The sequence below is a fragment of the Electrona antarctica genome (assembly GCF_951216825.1).
Source record: "Electrona antarctica genome assembly, chromosome: 20".
Taxonomy (NCBI): domain Eukaryota; kingdom Metazoa; phylum Chordata; class Actinopteri; order Myctophiformes; family Myctophidae; genus Electrona; species Electrona antarctica.
In genome coordinates, this window is record NC_136801.1 from 18,548,203 (window position 1) to 18,565,585 (window position 17,383).

A 17,383-nucleotide genomic window follows, 5' to 3' on the forward strand; every position below is an offset into this window, starting at 1 on the left:
TCCACGGACCACCATTTGATGGCATTTAGCCTCTCAGACCCATTTGAGCCACTGACTGACCACCATTGTGAGAGGCTCAAATGCTGAATAAATAATTGACTAGATGTGAAAAGAGTATTGTTTGTTGTTTGGTTGGTAAAAGGACAAACATTGTTTGGGATCAAACAAACATTCTTTGGAATTGGCGGGAAGCGATCCCAGGTCCTCATGTAAACATACGGCCGAGATTACACACAAATTATTCTACATTCTCTAATTGTGATGTTACTTATGTTATTTTTACTACTACCCCATTGAAACATGTTCCTATAGTCGAATGGTTAGAGTCGGTGCCTAGCAAACACAGGGCTCGAGTTCTAGCCCCAGGCGAGGCATAAGTCTTTTTCCCAACCAAACAAACAAACATCATACCCATTTGAGCCACTGACCACCATTGTGAGAGTCAAATGGGTGGTCCATGGCTCAAATGCTGAATAGAATGGACCTTTTGACCAGAGGTGAAATGTATTTCGTTTGTTTGGTTGGTAAAAAGGAAAAGGACTAATGCCTCGACCGGGGCGAGAACTCGTGTTTATAAAGCGGCGACTGTAACCCCTCCACTAAAGACGGTTTAACATTTGTATAGAAACATAGTATATATAAACAACATAACAAGTAACAACAACAAAAACAGTTAAATATTAAAGTAACATTAATTATTTACCTGCAGATGAAGAGCACGATGGGTGACGTGGCACTTTCAACAAACTGTGATCAAACCCGCGTCTGCACCTCTGCACCTTATTTGAGGGGGGAGTCACTTCCTTCCGGTGTGAGGCTCCGCCCACAAGTTTTTCCCGCGAGTGTGTGTAGTCATTTGTAGTCCTACAACGTTACATCCGGGTCCTAGTCCGCACCAGCTCCCGTCCGCTTCTCATTGTAAACAGCAACGCGTGAATCTTTTTACAATGACGTTATTTTTCAGAAAGGAAGCCATTGATGGATAACATGGGTCTTAATGCTTCCAACCCGAGTAGAATTAGTAATCTAACTGTACAAGTGTCTATGACAAAGAAAATATATGACGTGGAAGCTTCCTTGAGTAAGACCCAGAAGTGGCTATGGAAGAGCGGGTTACGTCACGGATTAAATAGTCAATACAGAATGTGATCCCCATCCTGTCAGTGTCCTCAGTGGTCCAGCCGTCTCGACACCCGACTTTGAATCCGAACTTTATAACTTCATGGGTTCAAACCCCTCTGATATTTTTTCCAACATCAACGGATTACTTGTTTTTGTGAGGTTACGGTTAGGGCTAATTTGACATGAATTAGTCCACGGTCCACGGACCCCCATTTAATGGCATTTCTATCTCTGGGACCCCCAATTTATATTGTAAAAAATGAGGTTAATTTAACTCTGTGGGTGTACAAATGGAACATTCTGGCGGATTCTTTAGCTCAACGGCCCTAGTGCTGATGAACCACTACGGAGGTAATGACATTTCTCAACGCGCTGTGGCGCTGTTCTGATTTTCACTGCCAACTGACTTTTGTGTTTCTTCCTCTGCTGTTCTTCTACATCACCTTTTAGTTCCTTTATCACAGCGAACAATCAAACCAAGCCAATGACTAGCTGACTATATATATCTCGCGTTTTTTGGCGTTTTATATTTTTTTGGACGACATTAAGACCTGGATTTATATTTATGCCCCATTGTTTACTCCACATACATTCAATTAAGTCCCGAGCAGCAGCAGCACTGACAGGTAAAATATATTTTCTTCACCACAGAAACGCCACTAAAGACACGGTGTAACCAGTGTGTATAAATTGGCGGATTGTTTTTAAATTATTTTGCATGTCATAGATCACTTTCTGACATTCCAAAGGAAACGTTTTAATGCTTTGCTGTCTTGGTATATTTGGTGAATATAGTGGATTCGTTTTTAGATCAATCAGGGATTTGTTAATACTGTAGGCCTACTGGGCTGACTGTTACTGTAGGCTACATTGGGCTGAAAGCTGCATAGCAACAGACGACTAATAATGACTCATAGGAGTCCTATGAGTCATTATTATTATTATTATTATTATTATTATTATTATTGATAGGACTATGTATCAGTGATCAGTGTTTACTATAGACCCTACCAATGTTTTATTTCATATGATTTTAAATGTATTTGACTGAGTTTAAAGGTCTGATTTGTTGATAATAGCTGATCAACAATTGCTCGTAGATTGGCTAGTTTCAAATAGCCGATGACCCCAGTCTGAGACTCGCTGTGCTATTATTGTTATTATAGGTCAGTCAGTAAACACTGAAGTTGGTGCTTTCATGAAAGTAAGGATAGCTCTCAATCCATTGATTCACAATACCAGAATGCACTTTTAATTATATTACATGAAGCAGACAGCCCTGTGATTAAACCTTTAATTATATTACATGAAGCAGACAGCCCTGTGATTAAACCTTTAATTATATTACATGAAGCAGACAGCCCTGTGATTAAACCTTTAATTATAATGCATGAAGCAGACAGCCCTGTGATTACACCTTTATTATAATGCATGAAGCAGACAGCCCTGTGATTAAACCTTTAATTATAATACATGAAGCAGACAGCCCTGTGATTAAACCTTTAAGTATAATACATGAAGCAGACAGCCCTGTGATTACACCTTTAAATATAATACATGAAGCAGAGAGCCCTGTGATTACACCTTTAATTATAATGCATGAAGCAGACAGCCCTGTGATTAAACCTTTAATTATAATACATGAAGCAGACAGCCCTGTGATTAAACCTTTAATTATAATACATGAAGCAGACAGCCCTGTGATTAAACCTTTAAGTATAATACATGAAGCAGACAGCCCTGTGATTACACCTTTAAATATAATACATGAAGCAGAGAGCCCTGTGATTAAACCTTTAATTATAATGCATGAAGCAGACAGCCCTGTGATTAAACCTTTAATTATAATACATGAAGCAGACAGCCCTGTGATTAAACCTTTAATTATAATACATGAAGCAGACAGCCCTGTGATTAAACCTTTAATTATAATACATGAAGCAGACAGCCCTGTGATTACACCTTTAAATATAATACATGAAGCAGAGAGCCCTGTGATTAAACCTTGAAATATATTACATGAAGCAGACAGCCCTGTGACTAAACCTTTAATTATAATACATGAAGCAGACAGCCCTGTGATTAAACCTTTAATTATAATACATGAAGCAGACAGCCTTGTGATTAAACCTTTAATACATGAAGCAGACAGCCCTGTGATTAAACCTTCAGCATTACACTGCAACCACACTGTGGCTACCTTTTTATTCACAATGCAAAGTATATCAATGCAAATATATCATGGTGTAGTCTAGCTCTGGTCCATAGCTCTAATATATCATGGTGTGGTCTAGCTCTGGTCCATAGCTCTAATATATCATGGTGTAGTCTAGCTCTGGTCCATAGCTCTAATATATCATGGTGTAGTCTAGCTCTGGTCCATAGCTCTAATATATCATGGTGTAGTCTAGCTCTGGTCCATAGCTCTAATATATCATGGTGTAGTCTAGCTCTGGTCCATAGCTCTAATATATCATGGTGTAGTCTAGCTCTGGTCCATAGCTCTAATATATCATGGTGTAGTCTAGCTCTGGTCCATATAGCTCTAATATATCATGGTGTAGTCTAGCTCTGGTCCATAGCTCTAATATATCATGGTGTAGTCTAGCTCTGGTCCATAGCTCTAATATATCATGGTGTAGTCTAGCTCTGGTCCATAGCTCTAATATATCATGGTGTAATCTAGCTCTGGTCCATAGCTCTAATATATCATGGTGTAGTCTAGCTCTGGTCCATAGCTCTAATATATCATGGTGTAGTCTAGCTCTGGTCCATAGCTCTAATATATCATGGTGTAGTCTAGCTCTGGTCCATAGCTCTAATATATCATGGTGTAGTCTAGCTCTGGTCCATAGCAGAGCTAGCACAGTAGATTCATATTTCAATCGATCTGGGACGTTATATAATAATAACATTGTGCCAAACTGTGTTCAATGAATTGCCTCTTCTGCTACATTAAACAGCAGTTACTTATTATTGAGACTCAGAGAGCATGTTGACATTAATAGCTTAGTTAAAGCATCTCTGTGTTATAATGAATGGGTTTGATTGATTGATTAAATGAATATTTTATTAAAAATGTAGAACAGTACAAGTACCGTCAAAACAAAATAATTCACATGCAAGTATAAAGGCATGGTGTTGCAGAGGCAAAAAATAGCACTGGTAGTAATAAGTACTATCCAAGCTTCTGGATATAGGGTTGGAAGCCCTACAGCGCTGTGACCTGCTGACTGCCTCACCCTAGTCCTGGTTGGAAGCCCTACAGCGCTGTGACCTGCTGACTGCCTCACCTTAGTCCTGGTTGGAAGCCCTACAGCGCTGTGACCTGCTGACTGCCTCACCTTAGTCCTGGTTGGAAGCCCTACAGAGCTGTGACCTGCTGACTGCCTCACCTTAGTCCTGTTGAAGCCCTACAGCGCTGTGACCTGCTGACTGCCTCACCTTAGTCCTGGTTGAAGCCCTACAGCGCTGTGACCTGCTGACTGCCTCACCTTAGTCCTGTTGAAGCCCTACAGCGTTGTGACCTGCTGACTGCCTCACCTTAGTCCTGGTTGGAAGCCCTACAGCGCTGTGACCTGCTGACTGCCTCACCTTAGTCCTGTTGAAGCCCTACAGCACTGTGACCTGCTGACTGCCTCACCTTAGTCCTGTGGAAGCCCTACAGCGCTGTGACCTGCTAACTGCCTCACCTTAGTCCTGTTGAAGCCCTGCAGCGCTGTGACCTGCTGACTGCCTCACCTTAGTCCTGGTTGGAAGCCCTACAGCGCTGTGACCTGCTGACTGCCTCACCGTAGTCCTGGTTGGAAGCCCTACAGCGCTGTGACCTGCTGACTGCCTCACCATAGTCCTGGTTGGAAGCCCTACTGTGCTGTGACCTGCTGACTGCCTCACCTTAGTCCTGTTGAAGCCCTACAGCGCTGTGACCTGCTGACTGCCTCACCTTAGTCCTGGTTGGAAGCCCTACAGCACTGTGACCTGCTGACTGCCTCACCTTAGTCCTGGTTGGAAGCCCTACAGCGCTGTGACCTGCTGACTGCCTCACCTTAGTCCTGTGGAAGCCGTACAGCGCTGTGACCTGCTAACTGCCTTACCTTAGTCCTGTTGAAGCCCTACAGCGCTGTGACCTGCTGACTGCCTCACCGTAGTCCTGGTTGGAAGCCCTACAGGCTGCTATAAGGAATATATGGACTGATTGGACTGATCCCTACCCCAGGAGAAAGAACCTGATAATCATTTTGTGTTTTGCAATAAATCTGTTTATTGCGCCCTTGACCTTGCTCTTTTTCACTCTGCTCAACCCTGGTAAAAGAACCTGTGTGTCTTAATGTAATGTCTTGAAGTGATTTCCTGTGGAGTCCTGGGCTCCACAGCCTCCAGGTGGCGTAGTCGGCTACATTTAATTATTATACTTTTTACCCTCGCCACATTCAGATTACCACACCTGAAACCCACTTTTAATATATTGTCTACCATATACAACAGTAATACAACATAATTTGTGTGATCTTTATATGATTTTTTTATGTGATCACTATATATATATATATATATATATATATATATATATAAATATATATAAAGAATCATAAAAAATCATATAAAAATCATAAAAATATTTTTATATGATTTTTTTATAGCCATATGTTGCTTATCACAGCCGTAGGTTGCTGTCGTGAGTTGCTTATTGCAGCCGTAGGTTGCAATAAGGGGTATCTTTGTCATAGTTTATTGCGAATTACGTCGCCATGGTAAAGCGTGACGGAAAGAAAAGCACAAGCACACCATCCGAGCCGCACGTTTTGACGTATATGTTGCGGGGATTGGTTAAACAGTGCGGCCGGCCATAGGCGTCAAACTTTGAAAAAAAGAGGAAAATACAAGTTTCAGTGTTTTAACAACACACTGTTGTCAGGAGTCGATAGGGAAAAGGCGTTGGGAAAATGTCGTTAAAAACACCGTTGGGGGGAAAACCGTTGAAAAAAAACAGTTGGAAAAAACAGTTGGAAAAAAACAGTTGTGGAAAAAAAACAGTTGAAAACACTGTTGTTAAAACAGTTGTTAAAACACTGTTGTTGAAAACAGTTAAAATACTGTTAAAACACTGTTAAAACACTTGTTAAAAACACTTGTTAAAAACACTTGTTAAAACAGTTGCTAAAACACTCTGTTAAAAAAACACTGTTGCCAAAACACTGTTAAAACACTGTTGTTAAATACACTTGTTAAAACCACTGTTGTTAAAAACAGTTGTTAAAAACACTGTTGTTAAATACACTTGTTAAAAACACTGTTGTTAAAACTAACACTGTTGTTAACAGTTGTTAAAAACACTGTTGTTAAAACACTGTTTAGTGATGGTTCTAATTTTACCATTATGATGAATGTTTTTATTTTATATTTATAAATGAATGGAAGTCTGAACCAGGACTTACCCACAGACATCCTAATAGTTAAGACTGTCAGTTTAAGACAGTAAGAAACATTTTCGAAAACCTTAGGCCTAGTTGTCAAATATAGTGCACTGTCAATTTAAGATAGCACAATGGATAAACCTTTGAATAGAAGCAAATGAATCGGTATATATTACCTTCGCAAATGAGTGAAATACCTTTTAAATAAAATCCTTTAGTCACCTTAGTCAATCTTAGAAAAAACCTTTGAACACAATCCAGACAAAGTCGTTAAAAAAAAACAGTCGTTTAAAAAAGTAGTTTAAAAAAGTCGTTGGAAAAATATCGTGGAAAAATGTAGTGGAAAAATGTTGTTGAAAAAAAAACACTTGTTAAAAAACTGTTGTTTAAAAAACTGTTGTTAAAAACACGGTTGTTAAAACTAAAACACTGTTGTTAAAAACACTGTTGTTAAAAACTGTTAAAACAGTTATTAAAAACACTGTTGTTAAAACACTGTTAAAACAGTTATTAAAAACACTGTTGTTAAAACACTGTTTAGTGATGGTTCTAATTTTACCATTATGATGACAATGTTTTTATTTATTTATAAATGAATAATGTAAGTCTGAACCAGGACTTACCCACAGACATTTTGATTCTTGATCGATACATTTTTGATTGAAACATTTGATTCTTGATTGAAACATTTTTGATTCTTGATGGATACATTTTTTATTTTGATTCTTGATTGATACATTTGATTGATTGAAACTTTTGATTGAAACATTTTTGAGGGAGCATCAAGGGATGCAACTGGCAAAAAAAAAAAAACGGAAAACCAAAACACAAGCAAAGGGTTTGCATGGCAGCTTCCCCGTCTTTTTTTTCCTTTTTTTTCTCAGAGTTGAGAAGCTTCTGTTTTGTTTTTGTTAATTTGAGAAGCTTCCCTGAAAAAAGTATTGACATGGTATTGGGACTGAGTTCTTGCTGGGTCTGTGTCTGCCTTGACACTGAGCTGGCTGGCTTTTATAGCAGAGGGCTGCAGCAGAGGACAATTAGTGGAATCTGCTGCAGGTGTGCCAGCCTGGGTGTGTCGGTCTGGAGAGACAGATGTGAGACAGATGTCTCACACCTTCCTCTTGACAATAGAACCTAGATTCTCTGTGAGGTTCAGGTCAGGCCAGTTGGCTGTTCAGTTAAGCACAGTAATACCATGGTCAGTACACGAGTTACTTCAAACCCCTGAAATATTTTTCCAACAACCACGGATTACTTGTTTTTGTGAGGTTACGGTTAGAGCTAGTTTGACATGAATTAGTCCACGTACCCCCATTTAATGGCATTTCTATCTCTGGGACCCCCATATTTATATTGTAAAATCAAGGTTAATTTAACTCTGAGGGTGTACACATGGAACATTCTGGCGGATTATTTAGCTCAACGGCCCTAGTGCTGATGAACCACTACGGAGGTAATAATGACATCACTATGGAGGTAATGACATTTCTCAACGCGCTGTGGCGCTGTTCTGAATTTCACTGCCAACTGACTTTGTTTTTTTCCTCTGCTGTTCTTCTTCATCACCTTTTAGTTCCTTTATCACAGCGAACAATCAAACCAAGGTCTGTGAAATACTTGGAATACTAATTCATGTCTATATCTCGCGATTTTGGCGTTTTATATTTTTTTGGACGGCATTAAGACCTGGATTTTATATTTATGCCCCATTGTTTACTCCACATACATTCAATTAAGACCCGAGCAGCAGCAGCACTGACAGGTAAAATATATTGTCTTCACCACAGAAACGCCACTAAAGACACGGTAACATAGTGTGTGTACATTGGCTGATTTATTTTTTATTTTGCACATATAGATCACTTTCTGACATTCCAAAGGAAACGTTTTAATGCTTTGCTGTCTTGGTGATTTGGTGAATATAGTGGATTAGTTTTTAGATCAATCCGGGATTTTTGTCTCCACCAGGCCGAAGGCATGGGGAGAGAGTATGTTTTGCACTCCGTCCGTCCGTCCGTCCGTCCGTCCGTCCGTCTGTCCGTGTGTGTGTCCGTCCGTCCGTCTGTGAACAGCTAATCTCGGCACCGTTAACCCGGTCGATGCCAAATTCTGCACACACACTCCCTGGATGCCAACGATGAACCTCTGCCCCAACATTTCCAGAACGGCCTGTTATAGCGCCACCAGGATGCCGCTTTGTGCAAAACAAGTTTTTGCACAGTACACCTACAGATTTTGTCCAAACATCACGCAAATTGGTACACAGTCTCTCTAGAGCCATTCAACGAAACCGGTCTTTCAGATTTCTCAGACTCCATCCTGATTGGTTAAGATTGGCTTCCAAAGTTCGCAGGAGTGGTCAGTTTCAAACAAAATGCTGCGAATCATGAACACATCGTGTGATTTCCGTGAAATTGTGCACGCACATTCCCACTAGGCCGAGGAAGAAATGCCACATGAACATTTTCTCAGCCTCATGGTGGCGCTATAACTGGCCGAAAAGCGTTTTACCTCTAACTGCACGGATCTGTGGATAACTTTGTATGCCAACTCTCTAGAGGAAAAACCTTTGCGTGGAATTTTTCACATATGCTCTTTATAGCGCCACCAGGAGGCCGACATATGTAAAACACATTTTCTAATATTACTCCTTCAGATTTTATTCAAATTTCACGCAAATCGGTACACATGCTCTTCATAGTCATGTGATCAAGACGGGTTTGTTTGATTTCCCATAATCCACCCTCATTGGCTACGATTGGCTTCTAAACTTTTCAGGAGTAGCCCGCTTTGTACCCGTTTTGTACAAATCACCACAACTACTCAACGCAGCGTCCGATTGTGGTGAAACTGTGCATGCATATTCCCACTAGGCTTTGGAAGAAATGCCACTTGACAGTTTTCAAATCAGCCTCATGGTGGCGCTACAACAAGCCAAGCCGCGTCTCACACACACACGTTTATATTGCTCCAAAACATTCTGCCAAACATCACACACACACTCCTATCCTCCTGGTGGAGACCTGTGCCCAGAAGGGCACTTTTTCTAGTTAATACTGTACTGGGGTGACTGTTACTGTACATATGTGTATAATGGGGCTGAACGTGGCATAGCAACCAGACTGTTACTGTACATGTGTGTATAATGGGGCTGAATGCATAGCAACCAGACTGTTACTGTACATGTATGTATAATGGGGATGAAAAACGAGGATTTGAGAAAAAGACGAAAATCACTCCGAGACCATGGGCTATAGTCCATTGTCTCGAGTGATTTTCGTCTTTTTTTTTTCAAATCCTCAAAAATGATGAAAAACGGCGTGCTATAGTATGCCGTCTGAGAAGTGTTTCTAGTGTAATATAATAACTAAAAGCAGGTGTTTCTAGTGTAATATAATAACTAAAGCAGGTGTTTATAGTGTAATATAATAACTAAAGCAGGTGTTTCTACTGTAATATAACTAAAGCAGGTGTTTCTACTGTAATATAATAACTAAAAGCAGGTGTTTCTACTGTAATATAATAACTAAAAGCAGGTGTTTCTACTGTAATATAATAACTAAAGCAGGTGTTTCTACTGTAATATAATAACTAAAGCAGGTATTATAAGGTATTATATTATATCTATAAGGAGTGAGGAGCAGGAATGCCATAATTGTTAACTTAAGGGGATCTTTCATTCTGCATGGCATTCCTTCATCACAGATCACACAAGTCTCTCTATTCACGAGGTTGAGTACATTAAACTAGCTAGCGTTCTGTAGATATTATCCGCAGGCACACTCAGCCATCTTTTATGAGTATATAAAGGTTTTGTCAATGTTTGAAGCCATGTCTTGATAAAAAAAGATACCTGTTCTTGTACCCCTTTCATTTTTATAGGACTATAATTCATAGGATTTTTTTTAGCAATATAAACTGCAGGCTTTCTATTGCTGAAATGTTGCAATGCGAAAATGGAAGCCATCGTTCTCACGATAATTTAAAAAAAAAAAGAAAATCTTATCTGCCTAATGATGTCACTGGTGGACATGTTTCTGAATTGCCCACAGCCCTTCTATGAGACACAGACTGAGTAGAAAAAAATTGTGGTAATTTATCATGAACATTAGTGAGAACCAATTATATGAAGATAAAAAAAACTGTTGAAAAGTGGTCCTTTAAGTACAATAATTGTATTTGTTTCTTGTTTTGCGTCAATTGCACGACTTATTGTTTCTTCTTTGGTGTATGGCAGGCTGTGCAAATCACATACTTGCTGCTATGCACCCCTGCTAATCTCAAGGCACACCTGCATTCATATCTGTGCAAAAAGATGTAGATTGGCTATTTTCACAATTTTAGATGCCTAAAGATATTTATATATATAGGCTACAGGATGTACTGTAATTGGTTAAGTAGTTTATCTTGTCTGCTGTACTTTGGAAAACCAAAGGCCTGTAGGCCTACTACGAAGCAGGATTTGGTTAGCAATGTTCTTTTTTTAGGCTTACAACAGTTCACTTCTTACCAGGGTACAGCAAAGGGTAACTTTTGTTGCATTGGTCCAGAGCAGGTTATTTGACCAATGATTGATTTGTGTGACGCTGAAGGTCTTTTCACGAAGGTTTTACTACCAACATCTAGAATCACTTTAATCAAAGCATTTCCATCAATGAAACAGTTGAATTACCACATTATTATTAAAATAAATATAACTGGAAATTTACCCAAGGAGTTTTGTGCTTTTGTCCCTGCTCTTGTGGTAAGACGCCACCATCGATTAATGTCTAAATTATTGCTTAACACTTGGTAAACATGTCCTGAGAGCGTGGCTGTCACTGCTGTGTTTACTGACCAGCCTACTTCCCAAGGTTAGTCTGTATAGTGGCTGCACATAATTAGCAGGCACACAATTATGCAGGCTCCGCTCTCACGATCAGCAAGATTAATGCAAAGCAAGAATTGTTGGCTCAGAGAACTGCTAAGGAACACACCAGCAGTGACAGCTCCATTTCCATGAGGGCAAGAAGTGACAGGGCGAGGTCTCGTGCACACATTCGCCTGGAAGACGGCAGACTGCTGGGCAAGCGCTAGCATTTTGGTACTGGGGGTCAGATCAACATATGGAATTAATTCTGTACTGACCATATATGGAGCGTCTCTTCAGTGTACAGTATGAGGTCAGATCAACATATGGAATGTCAGAACAGGAAGGACGGGTGGGGAAGGTTCAACATATGGAATGCACGTTTTCATAGTAAATGCGACCTGTGGTCGCAATTAAACCAATATCAGTAGATTCAGTACATACATTTAATATTTAATATCATATTGTCTATGTCCCTCAAACTTGTTTCTAATGGTTTGAGCCTCAATCACCACTCTGATATAACCAGTCAGGCTGGGTTTCCCAAACGCATATGGTGTAAGACTAGTAATGCTGCACATGCTCAGATGCTCCTCTAGGCCACACACAGAAGCCTGTGAACATAGACATTCCGTGCATAGATGTGCCACGCAATGGTAGGCCTCAGGCCTGGTATGGTAGGCCTCAGGCCTCACGTCTACCATTCTGAAATTTAATTTAATAATATTTGGACTGCTGGACAGCTGACACTAGGCTCTTTACTCTTAAAAAAAGAATATATATATATATATATATATATATATTATTATATTATTATATTATTATTATTTTATATATATATATATATATATATATATATATTTTTTTTTTTTAAGAGTAAAGAGAGCCTACTGTCAGCTGTCCAGAAGTCCAAATATTATTAAATTCAATTTCAGAATGGTAGACCTGAGGCCTGAGGCCTACCATTGCGTGGCACATCTATGCACAAAATGTATATGTTCACAGGCTTCTGTGTGCGGCCTAGAGGAGCATCTGAGCATGTGCTTGTCCTTGTCATTTCTTTCTGGACTTTGAAAGCAGTTTTAGCTGCAATACCACAATGTCCTGAGGTGGTGGGGGTGCTGATATGCAGATTATTCATTCATGTCATTATAATACTGATGCTAGATAAAACCAGGCTTGTTTCCATTCCATGCCAGCTTGGAAAATCAACAATGGCGGTCATTGTAAACAAAGTGGAAATGCAAATTTGGAACTGAAGACTGAAGAAGAGGAGGAATTATAGAAAGTAGGGTGACATTGATGACATCACGATGAGGACAAAATCAGTTGAGCTGTTCATGAGAGCAATTTCCATTAAAGCACCCATATGATATGAAAGCCTGATTGTACAAAATTGGTTATTTGTGGGGATAGAAAACACATATGAGAGCCCCAAAAACACAAAAGAAATGTTATGTTATAGGTCCTTTAAGACAGTGAGGCACATTTACAACAAGGAGCAAAGGATGCGTTACTTACTTACGTATTTTGTAAGGCTACTTATTTATTTTACCATTTGTGTGCCCACTTTATTGTTACTTGATTGTCACTTAATTGTGTGGTCTTTGCAGCAATCGAAGGGGTAATTTAAGGATGCTGTGACAATATATATCTGTGTGACTCGATAATTAAAGTTCAATCACAAACACTCACGAGAAACAATGCTAATTTGAAGGCTCTGTTAGATCTATATAAAGGGAACATGCTGCATTACCAAGCCAAACATTCATGAATCTTGAAGAAGGCAAAGCAAATTTTGCTTTGCCTCCAAGAGAATTGGACATTACATCTGTGTTAATTTCACACTGAGAGTATGCCTGAGGAAGGTCCGGAGGGATCGAAACGTTGCTTCATTAAATAAGAAAATACTCATACTCACTCTGCACCTGTGCATACGCCTGATTTCTAGGTGTGCGAAAGTTTTCTCCTACACTGAGAGTATAAAAATGTCATTTGTTATGCTGTCGGAGTCAAACTAACACTGACCTTGCGTGAGCTCTTGCTGCTCATGATGGCATGGAGAGAGCTGTGTCTTCCAGTGCACGCAGATACAGGTACACTGCGATCATTTGCTAGTCTGTCCTGTTGGTGCTGACATCTCTGTTTGTACCGAATCTCTGTTTGTACCGCCTCCTGCCGTTAGACAGGGTGGATCATCACTGTCTACGGCAATGTTGAGATTTGAGAAAGGCCATGCTACAGCAGGGGTGCATAGTGGTCCAGTGATCACGACGCCCCCGACTGTTAGGACTTCAAACAGCACATTCGACAGTGGCAAGCTGCCCAGTCATGATTGATACGAAACATAAAGGGTGAAAGTGCAGGGCAGGAAGGGAAGCTTGAAGTCTGTCTCACAATAGGAACATCGGTGAGTCAGGGAGGGAGAGGGAAACTGACAGAGCAAGACTCATACAGTACATCTATCTATACATCCCGGGGATCTCTGTACTGTTATCTGTCTGTATGTCCTTAGCATATCTCAAGAACCGTTCATCTGATCAACTTCACACTTGTCGGGTGTGTGGCTGAGGAGTGAGGACACTAGGTAGTGCAGTGCCAAGTGCGAAGTCGAATGGATGAGTTGTTCACCACAACGTTGCAAGCAGCCATACCGCAAGTCTCGACAAGCACTGTCCGGGGCAAAGTGATTGGCCCGCTTCGGCCGGGCACCACGCAAGTAGCCTACAGGCAAAGACAGAGAGGTATAGCCTACAATAACACATCAGCCTTTTTTGTGCAACACTGCCATACTGTATGACAAAGTATAAATCAGGATTAAGAGACAGAGAGGACCACACAGAAAAAGAATCAGGGGATTAGGCTAGTGACTGTGAACCGTAGCCTTTGTGTTGCTCATAAGTCTTTGTACCTTAAATGTGTGTTCTCAGAACAGGAGACATTTAGCTGATGGTGCAATTCTACAACCACGTCCTCTCGGGAAATGCATCTACGTCTCGGCTCGTCGGTTGTAAATCAACTCGTTTCTGGAATAATTTTCCCCTTCTGGAGAAAGGCTATGCTGTTGCATGGTCGGGGAGGCTTGGAAAAGAGACACGCACAAGCAATAAAACAATGTGTCAACTGGCGGAGACGATGATAAGTGGGGATAGGAGAGGGGTTTAGGGGCCTGTGTTGTGAAGGTTGGGCTTAACAGGTGAATCCATTGCAAAGTTTGAGATCCTTCCTCATCCCTCATTTGCCCATCACAGCGATTTCCAAGTAGGTGTGGAAATAATTCAAAGGTTTGAGAAGTCATTATAAAGTACTGGGGGAAACCATAGAGTTATATATAATAGAGACGTCACCGGATTTCTCCTCCCCATCTACTTGCATTGAGTTGCTCACCCAGCGCATGAGGCGATTTCCCCCCGTTCTTCCGGAAATGGAACAGAGTGCATTCTGGGATGGAATTGGGCCATACGTGAACGTGCCGAGCCAAAAACATGAACGAGTACCGTGAGTGCGTGCGTGAGTGTGCGAGCATGTCGTGAAGGAGCGCCGCCGTTGTGTATTGGCTCGTGGCGCGAGCCAGCGTGTTCACGTATGGCCCAGTGCTGCCAACTGCAATACACTTTCGGCCACCATGTGCATTGCGCTTCAGTGTTTGCTGTTGGTGCTGTCTCTGTGCCCAAGACGTCCTTACCGCACGTGCATAGCCCAAGACGTCTGTGGACGTCTTTGAAAAAAAATAATAATACGTGGTGCCAAAGTTTGTGTTTTCGCCATTGAGAATGCATTTGGCGTTTAAATTAAATAACTCAGAAACTATAAAACATTTCAAAGTAAAAAGTTCCAGCATGTGTCTCCACAGTCAGCTGAATTATAAAAAATGTGAATGGATTTTCTAGGTGAAAGTGATTTTTGGACAGTTTTGCGTGGGCTCTCAATGTATAGTCCGGCAGCCGACAGGCTTCTTTTATTTAAAGTGGGAAATTTGGTATATTGTCTTTTTTATTGGCCTAAAATATTGTCTATATACTGTACATACATTCATGAATCCACTTGCTGACCGGCTGTTAGTATTGGGCAATTTTCTTTTTTCATTAACATCCTATGGCAGGCAAAATTGTCAAAAATGACAAACTTTCCTTTTGCTTTAAGTAGCACGTGACATGTCAAACTAGGGGGTTTTCATGATTCTGAATCCATTCCAAGCATTCGTTTTGCACAAAAAACACTCATTGGGCTAGAAACGGCCATAGACGTCATGACAAATGTAATGAGGTCAGCACAAATGTGATGAGGTCAGCACATTTTGGGCAAGTGGCTATGGCTGTTTTTAGCCCAAGGAGTGTATTTTGTGCAAAACTAATGCTTGGAATGGATTCAGAATCATGAAAACCCCCTAGTTTGACATGTTACATGCTACTTAAAGCAAAAAAAGTTTGACATTTGTGACATTTTTTCCTGCCATAGGATGTTAAAGGAGAATTCCATGCTAGAAGGCTTTCTTACCTTTATTTGTGCAAAAGTGCATTATTGGCTATAAGCTCTCAATGGGGGTTGGGTTTTTGTGCCAATTCGCTTATTTCCATCGAAATAAGTAGTAAAGTGTGCCGCTTGGATACTATTTACATTATGAAGAGAGGATATATACATTTATTTTTTTAAATTTGATTTGATTTTTGAGCGATGGAAATAAGCGAATTAGCACAACACCCCATAGCCCAATTCAATTCAATGCAATTCATTGTGGGCTTATGGTAGGGGAAATAGCCAATAATGCGCTTTTGCACAAAATAACACCTGGACCTCTTTGGTGGGGACGTAACAACTACAAATAAAGGTAAGAAAGCCTTCTAGTAAATTCTCCCTTAATGGTAGGGTCACAAGAAACCCCTATAATGAAATTGCCCAATACCGACAGCCGGTCAGCAAGTGGATTCATGAATAGACAATATTTTATGCCAATAAAAAAGCCTATATACGAAATGTCTCACCCGTCCACCTCGACTGCCGGACTAATATACTCTTTTTTTTTTTAATATCTTTTTATTGGGTTTTTTACATTTTTTTCCCCTCCCATGTGGAGTCCTTGTTCATATACATGTACATATACATTTGTGATACATAGATATAGACACCCCTCATTTCCCTCCCATCCACCCACTGTACCCACCCACTCTTCCCCAATGCAGAGACAATGCTAGAGAAAAGAGAGGGGGAAGAAAAAATACAGAAAAAAAAAGGTAGATAAATTGAAAGAGAGAGAAGAAAGGAGGAAAAGAGGGGAGGGGGGACCACCTGTGTGTGCGCACAGCCACCGGTTTACACAACGCATATACTCTACTCTACGGACTAATATACTCTAAGGGGGAAACCCTATGTGCTTCATGTTTTATATGCAATTGAACATTGGCACACCAGTGAGTAATAACTACTCTTGAGCCTGTGTCAATTATTTCCAAGCATAAGACATGTTGAACAGTGGTCAAAATCTTCATATCAAGTCCAAAACTGTAAGAAAGTATATGGAATTTTTAAATGACAAAATGTGGAAGAACAATGTTGATGAACAAGCAAGTAAGTGCTGTGGGAACCAACACGCGGCCATCGGTCACGAGGATGTCCGACATTAACATACGTGGATGTACTCAAGAAAGACGCAGGAGCGCAAAGCACCAACGAGCTGGTCACATGTATGGAGAACCGGGATGACTGGAAGCGACAATGTCTGAGGATGACCTAGAGAGAGACACTCAAGTTTGGCTGGACAAGACTGTCGACCCTGCAACCCAATGTCATTTCTCAACACTTAGTAATCAGGAAGGGAGGCTTTGTCCAAGTGTGGTTTATTTAAGAAAAGAAAAACGTGTTTATTACATGACTAAACTGTAGTATTTAGCCCTAAATTATCCTTTTTTTTCTTTCTTTTTTTCCCTTTTTTTTTTTTACAAGTCTAGTAGAAGTCTATTGGATCCACCTAACAGGTTGCCCATTTTTCATGTGGATCTCG